Genomic DNA, 7632 nt, shown 5'->3' with positions numbered 1-7632 from the left:
GTAGGCAGTCTTGTTATGATTCAGCGCTTAGATTACGCTCACGCCCGTGTTTTGGCTTCATAATCCACGACACTTCGTGTTACTCCCTCTCTCTCTCTCTCTCCCTGTCTGTTTCCTATTATTCTCTCTCTCTTTCTCTGTCTATCATTTGTCTATTAATGGAAGGTTCTCTCTCTCTCTCTCTCTCTCTCTCTCTCTCTCTCTCTCTTTTTATATTTAGGCTATTCCTAACTAATATTCAGAATTCCTAGCTATCATTACACATTAATACCCCTAAATATTCAAGTTAGAAGAGGGAGAAGAAGAAGAATCATTTTTACTCTATACAAACCTTGATGTCCCTTTCATTTGGCAAGAATCACAAGACGAAGAAAATAATCTAAATGCTAAAAAAAATTTTAAACAATGAATAAGTACTGTCACATTGTCATGTCAATGTAGATGTCCTTACCTTTCACTGTTAAACATGACAGTTATATAAAAAAAAACATGCAATAGACTACTAGTCACCTACATCAAGTATTAAATAAACATAAATGGAAAAAAATAAGAAGGATGAACATTTGTCAGGAATCAACCAATAAAAACCTTCGGGAGGTTCTCATACTGTGAATGAAGAGGCTTCTCATTTTGCCACTGAGTGTATGTCTGTGTGTTGGTTTGTGGGGGAGGGGTTTGGTGTGTTTGTGTGTGCGTGTGGAGCGGGTGAGGGGGGAACCGTTGCCTGTGCAAGAGGATGGCCTCAAGCAGCAGCGCAAGAGGTACGCGCATAAGTTGAGCTTGACCTTTGGGTTGAAAAAAAGAAAATAGAATAAACAAATCCTAAAAAATGAACTTTGGCTACCCTTGTTATATTCCTGCATGACTCTTATCTCGCTGGAAATAAAGAAATTCTTATAAAACCAGCTTGAAGGCAACTAACCTCAGAGCGCAATAGCAATGAAGAACAGTGGAAGACAGAAAGAATAACACAGGAACGAAAATTAAATAATTTTTTTTTTAATAAGACAGATCTTTCGGCATTTCACTTTACCTTCTCTTACTTCCTGATGAGCACCTTAATATTCTTTGGAAGCTTGAATTTCAAGTTAGTGCCCCCTTTGGTGGGCTTGTTCCATGTGAATAAGGTTCATCTTCTGAATAATAATAATAATAATAATAATAATAATAATAATAATAATAATAATAAAGATGAAACACTAGACCTACCTACATACACAAACGCAATAAAGTTATTCTTCTTCCTCAGTTGCACCACGACAGCAAATACTCGACGCCAACTGGAGGAGGTCTTTGCCTCACTATAGGAAACCACTAATCATGCCAAGTTGGGAGCAGAAGAATCTTCTCAACTGGATATCAGTCCCCCCTTGATTCTCTCTGGGGATGAAATGAGAGTGATCTCGGTAGGAAGGAAGAAGGAAGGAAGGAAAAAGAAAGAAGGAAGGAAGGAAGGAAGAAGGGCGGAATGAAGAAAAGAAGGGAAGAAAGGAAGAAAAGAAGGGAGGAAGACTCAGGGACGATTGAGGGCAATTAGCTCTAGACTTTCGGAAGCTCATCGTTGGAAAGCAGGGCGAAAATTTACTTCATTTCATTCTGTTCGTTTTCAGGAATGTGGAGAATGGAATAGAATATGGAATTTAGGCCACAGGCCAAGCGCTGGGACTTCTGAGGTCATTCAGCGCTGAAAGGGAAATTGAGAGTAGTTGGGGTTCGAAAGGTGCAACAGGAGCAAAGCCTCGCAGTTGCACTATGAATCAATTTAATGGAGAGGGTGGAAAGGAAGATGGAATAAAAAGAATATGAACGGAGGTACAGTAAAGGAATGAAAGGGGTTGCGGCTAGGAGCCAAAGGGACCTACAAAGAACAAAAGAACCTTAAGTAATGCCTACAGAGTTAATGCAGGAGGCGCACTGACGGCACTAACCTATGCCACTTGCTTAGAGGTCTTAGGGTTTGTTTTCGTCAGTACTTCCTGTCATTCCAACAATTTAAAAAAATTCAAAAAATTTCAATTAGAATACAATATTTTTGGGCGTTTTGCCCTCTTTTTGATGACTGATTTTAGTTTAACGTTTACTGATATATTATTATAACAGAATTATATAAAAAAACTCCGTGAAGAAACAATCAATATTTCAGTAAAATCAACCCCAAAAATCACCTAATGAATTTAGTTTAACTTTTACAGATATATTCTTATAATGAGTTTTATTTATAAAAACGTAAAAAAAACACTCAATATATAAATGAAAAATCAATTTAAAAATCACTTAAAAATAGGAAAATGAATAAAGCATAAAAAGCTAAAAAAAAAAATTAATTTTGAATACAATATTTTGAATTTTACCCTTTTTCATGAAGTGAAATAAGATGAAAATTACAACAAACATGGAACAAAAAAATTGAAAATAATACAAAATATTGAATAAAGATAAAATATATAACTAACATAAAAAACTAATTAAAATAAATGCAAATAAATGTGAATAAATGTTAGAAAAGCATAAACACAAAAAGACAGAAATGCACAGAATTTTGCTAAAACGAAAAGTAAATAAAAAATAGAAAATAACAATGATATGGGAATAAATATAGTAAATAATTGAAAATAAAGAACGAATATGATATAAATAAAAATTTAATAATTATTAAGAAAACACTAAAAAAAAGTGAGAAAATGAGAATAAAAGTAAAGTTAAAATAGATATAAGAAAAAGAAATAAAATTGATTAAGAAATGAGTAAGTAGAATAGAACATTCGTAAACTTGAATTTTTACTTAAATTTTCAAATATTATTCGAATATTTTTAAATAAGTATTTTATCATAATAAATCATGTGTATTTTTAGATTTAATTCTACTAAATAACATTCATAAAAAACATTATGAATACTAATTAAGATAACCAATTTAAAGAAAAATATAGAAAATATAAATGATGTTGGAATAAGTATAATAAAATAATTTAAGATAAAGAACGAATATTATGTAAATATAATTTTAATAATTATTAACAAACACTAAAAAAGTGAGAAAATGTGAATAAAAGTAAAGTTAAAACAGATATAAGAAGAAAATGTAAATTGATTAAGAAATGAGTAAGTAGAATAGAACATTCGTAAACTTTAATTTTTACTTAAATAAGTATTTTTGTCATAATAAATCATGTATATTTTTAGTTTTAATTCTACTAAATAACATTCTCTTAAAAGAAACTATTCTAAATATCAAGAAATCAAATTCATGAAATATAAAATTGAAAGAAAGCATTAATAATAATAATAATAATAATAATAATAATAATAATAATAATAATAATAATAATAATAATAATAATGATAATAATAATAATAATAATAATAATAATAATAATAATAATAATAATAATAATAATAATAATAATAATAATACATTAATAAATAATTTTCATTTTTAATGATAATAAAAATATATAAAACTAAATCATGAAAATTTCTCAATAAATCTGAAATTAAAATCCATTGTAAAAAAAATACACTTAAAAGCTCGTAAATATCTTCCATTAAAAGTGTAGCAAAAATTTAATTTTATCTTTATTGGTTACAATAATTTTCTTTGTTTTTAGACTATTTTGAAAACATATTTTTAACTTAAATTTCGATTTATTCACCTCCACAAAACAATGTTTTACGAATTGGGAACCTAAATTATTTTTTATTTATTTATTTATTTTTATTTATACTCATTTATTTTCTTTATTCCTTTTTATTTATTTTTATTTATTTATTTTTGTCTATTTATTTTATTTATTTTAATTTTTTTATTTATTTTTATTTTTCTATTTATTTATTTGTATCTATTTTTATTTATTTATTATATTTTTATTTTTTATTTATTTAGTTATATATATTTTAATTTATTTTTTTTTTATTTTTTTTCATTTATTTATTTTTACTTATTTATTAGTTCTTTTTTTTATTTTTTATTTCAAATTGTTTATTTTAATTTTTATTTATTTTTTATATATTTATTTTTATTTGATTTATTTACTTTTTTACTTATGTTTATTTTTATTTATATTTATTTTGTTTATTTTGTTATCTCTTTTTATCTATTTTTATTTGTTTTCATTATTTTTATATTAATTCTAAGTTTTTATTTATATATATTATTTATTAATTTTTAATCATTTATATTTATTTAAGTATTATTTATCTATTTTTATGTATTTATTTTATGTATTAATTTATTATCTATTATTTTCTTTTATTTTATTTATTTTTATTTATCATTATTTATTTTATCATTCGTTTATTTATTTTAAATTATTTATCTATTTTAATTTATTTATTATTTTTTATTCTTATTAATTTATTTGTATTTTTTCATTATTATCTATTGCTATTTATTTATTTTTTTATTATTTGTATTTTTAATCCATTTATTTATTTTTATTTATTTTCCTTTTTTTCTGTTATAATTATTTTTACTTATTTTTATTATTTATTGTTATTTATCTTTATTTATTTATTTTTATTTATATTATTTATTTAATTTATATTTAATAATTTTTATTTATTTATATTATTTATTTCATTTATATTTATTCATTTTTATTTAGCTATTTTTTTATTTATTATTTATATTTATTTTTATATTTGTTTATAGTTATTTATTTTTAAATATTTTTATCTATATTTATTCTTTTATTTTTATTTATTTATTTAGATTTTAATTAACTTTTTAATTTTTTATTTGTTGTTTATTTACTTTTACTTATTTATTTATTTATACTTATTAATATATATTTATATTTTATTTTATTTATTTGAAACTACATTTTTATTTTGATTTATTTCAGTATATTTATTTGTAATTTATTTTTATTTATTTATCTATTTATTTATTTTTATTTATTTATATTATTTTTTATTAATTATTTTTAATTATATATTTTCACTTATTTTATTTTTCTTTAATTATTTATTCATATCTATTCAATTTTATTTTATTTACTTGTTATTATTAATTTATTTCTATTTATATTTATTTATTATTTATTTGTATTTATTTGTATATTTATTTTTGTTTATTTTTTAATTATTTAATCACATTTGTTTTTTCATTATTTTTATTTATTTATTTTTATTTATATATTTGGTTATTTTTATTTATCTATTTTACTTTATTTTTAATAATTTTATCTATTAAATTTAATTTTTTTATTTATATATTATTTATTTACTTTTAATTATTTATATTTATTTATGCATTATTATGTATTTATTTGTTTTATTTAATTATTTATTTATTATTTATTCATTTTTATTTTATTTTTCTTTATCATTGTTTGTTTTTTAAATATTTTTATTTATTTTTAGTTATTCTTACTTATTTATTTGTATTTATTAATTTTTATAATTTTTATTTTATTTATTTAATCTTATTTAATTCTATTTATTTATTTTCATTTATTTTGGGGTATTTTTATTTTTACTTATTTATTTTTATTCATTTTTATTTATTTTATTATTTATACTTATTTTATATTTTGATTTTCATTTAAGATTTTATTTAATCATTATTTATTCTTATTTAATTATTTTAATTTATTTTCATTTATCATTATTTATTTTTTGTTTATTTATTTTTATTTATATTTATTCATACCATTTATTTATTTTTATTTATTTATTTTTTGTTTTAATATATTTATTTTTATTTATTCATTTTTTTATTTATCTATTTTATTTATTTTTATTTATTTATATTTTTTATTTTTTAATTTATCTTTATTTTTTATTTTATTGATTTTCATTTTTATTTATTTTATGTTTATTTATTCATTTTTATTCATTTTATTTATTTTTATTTAATCTTATATAGTTTTATTTATTTAGTTTTATTCATTCATTTATTTTCATTTTTATTTATTACTTTATATATTTTCATTATTTATTTTTTATTTTATTTACTTGTTTTTATTCATTTATTAATCTTAGTTTATTTATTGAATTATTTTATATTTATTTTTCTATTTATTTTATATGTATTTATTTATCTATTTATTTTTAATTATTATTTTTCTTCTTTTTATTAGTTTTTATTTTTACTTTTCATTTATTTATTTATTTATTATTTTTCGTAATTTTAAATTTATTTTCATTTATATATGTATTTTTATTTACTTGTTTTTTTATTTTTATTTATTTATGTGTTTTTATTTATTTTTGTATTTGCTGTTCATCTATTTTTTGATTAATTTATTAGTTTATTTATTTTTAATAAATTTTTTGTTTAGTTTTTAATTTTTATTTATTTTATTGATATTTTTACTTATTTTGTTTTATTAATTACCTATTTTTTTTATTTATTTCTATTTATTTATTTATTTACTTTAATTTATTTTTATTTACTCTTTATTTTATTTACTTTTATTTTATTTTATTTTTAAAAATTTTTTATGCTTATTTATTTTATTTTTTACTTATTTTTATTTATTTAATTTTTATTTTATTTTTATTTAAACAGATTTATTTCTATTTAGGTTTATTTTTATTTATTTATTTATATTTTTATTTTTATTTATTTATTTTTATTTTATTCTTTATTTATTTATTTATTTACTTTAATTTATTTTTATTTACTCTTTATTTTATTTACTTTTATTTTATTTTATTTTTTAAAAATTTTTATGCTTATTTATTTTACTTTTTACTTATTTTTATTTATTTAATTTTTATTTTATTTTTATTTAAACAGATTTATTTCTATTTAGTTTTATTTTTATTTATTTATTTATATTTTTTATTTTTATTTATTTATTTTTTATTTTATTCTTTATTTAATAATTAATTAATTAATTAATTTTAATTTAATTCTTTACTTTATTTATTTATCTTTTGTTTATTTATTTATTAATTAGTTTATTTATATTTATTTATTCGTTTATTTATTTATTTTTATTTATTTATTTTTATTTGCTATTTTCATTTATTTTATGATAAAATATCCATTTAAAAATAATCGAATAACATTTGAAAACGTATTAAAAACTAAAGTTTACCAATTTTTTATTTTACTTATTCATTTCATACTAAATTTTATTTCTTTTTCTTAAATCTATATTAACTTGACTTTTATTTATATTTTCTTACTCTTTTATGGTGTTTTCTTAATAATTATTAAAATTTTATTTATATCGTATTCTTTCTTTATCTTCAATTATTTATTATATTTGTTCTCATATCATTTGTTATTTTCAACATTTTTTTTTTCAATTTACTTTTCGTTTCAGCAAAATCTATGCATTTCTGACTGTTTTTGTGCTTATGTCTTTCTAACATTTATTTTAATTAGTATTCATAATGTTTTTATGAACGTTATTTAGTAGAATTAAATCTAAAAATATACATGATTTATTATGATAAAAATACTTATTTAAAAATAGCCCAACAACATTTGAAAACTTAAGTAAAAATTAAAGTTTACTGCTATATCTTCCCAAGCATCCAAGCCACCAAACGCTTAATTTAAACCTGGAAAGTAAAGCAGTACATTTTTCACTGCCTGACAAGGAAAGGCGAAAGGAATATTGGCCCCTCCCTTAATCTGTTAATTGCACTCTGCATATCTCTCCAACTTTTTCT

The sequence above is a fragment of the Macrobrachium rosenbergii genome, chromosome 36 (assembly GCF_040412425.1).
Source record: "Macrobrachium rosenbergii isolate ZJJX-2024 chromosome 36, ASM4041242v1, whole genome shotgun sequence".
In the NCBI taxonomy this organism is placed as follows: Eukaryota; Metazoa; Arthropoda; class Malacostraca; order Decapoda; family Palaemonidae; genus Macrobrachium; species Macrobrachium rosenbergii.
The sequence above is the reverse complement of the archived record's forward strand: the minus strand, read 5'-3'. Positions refer to the sequence as shown.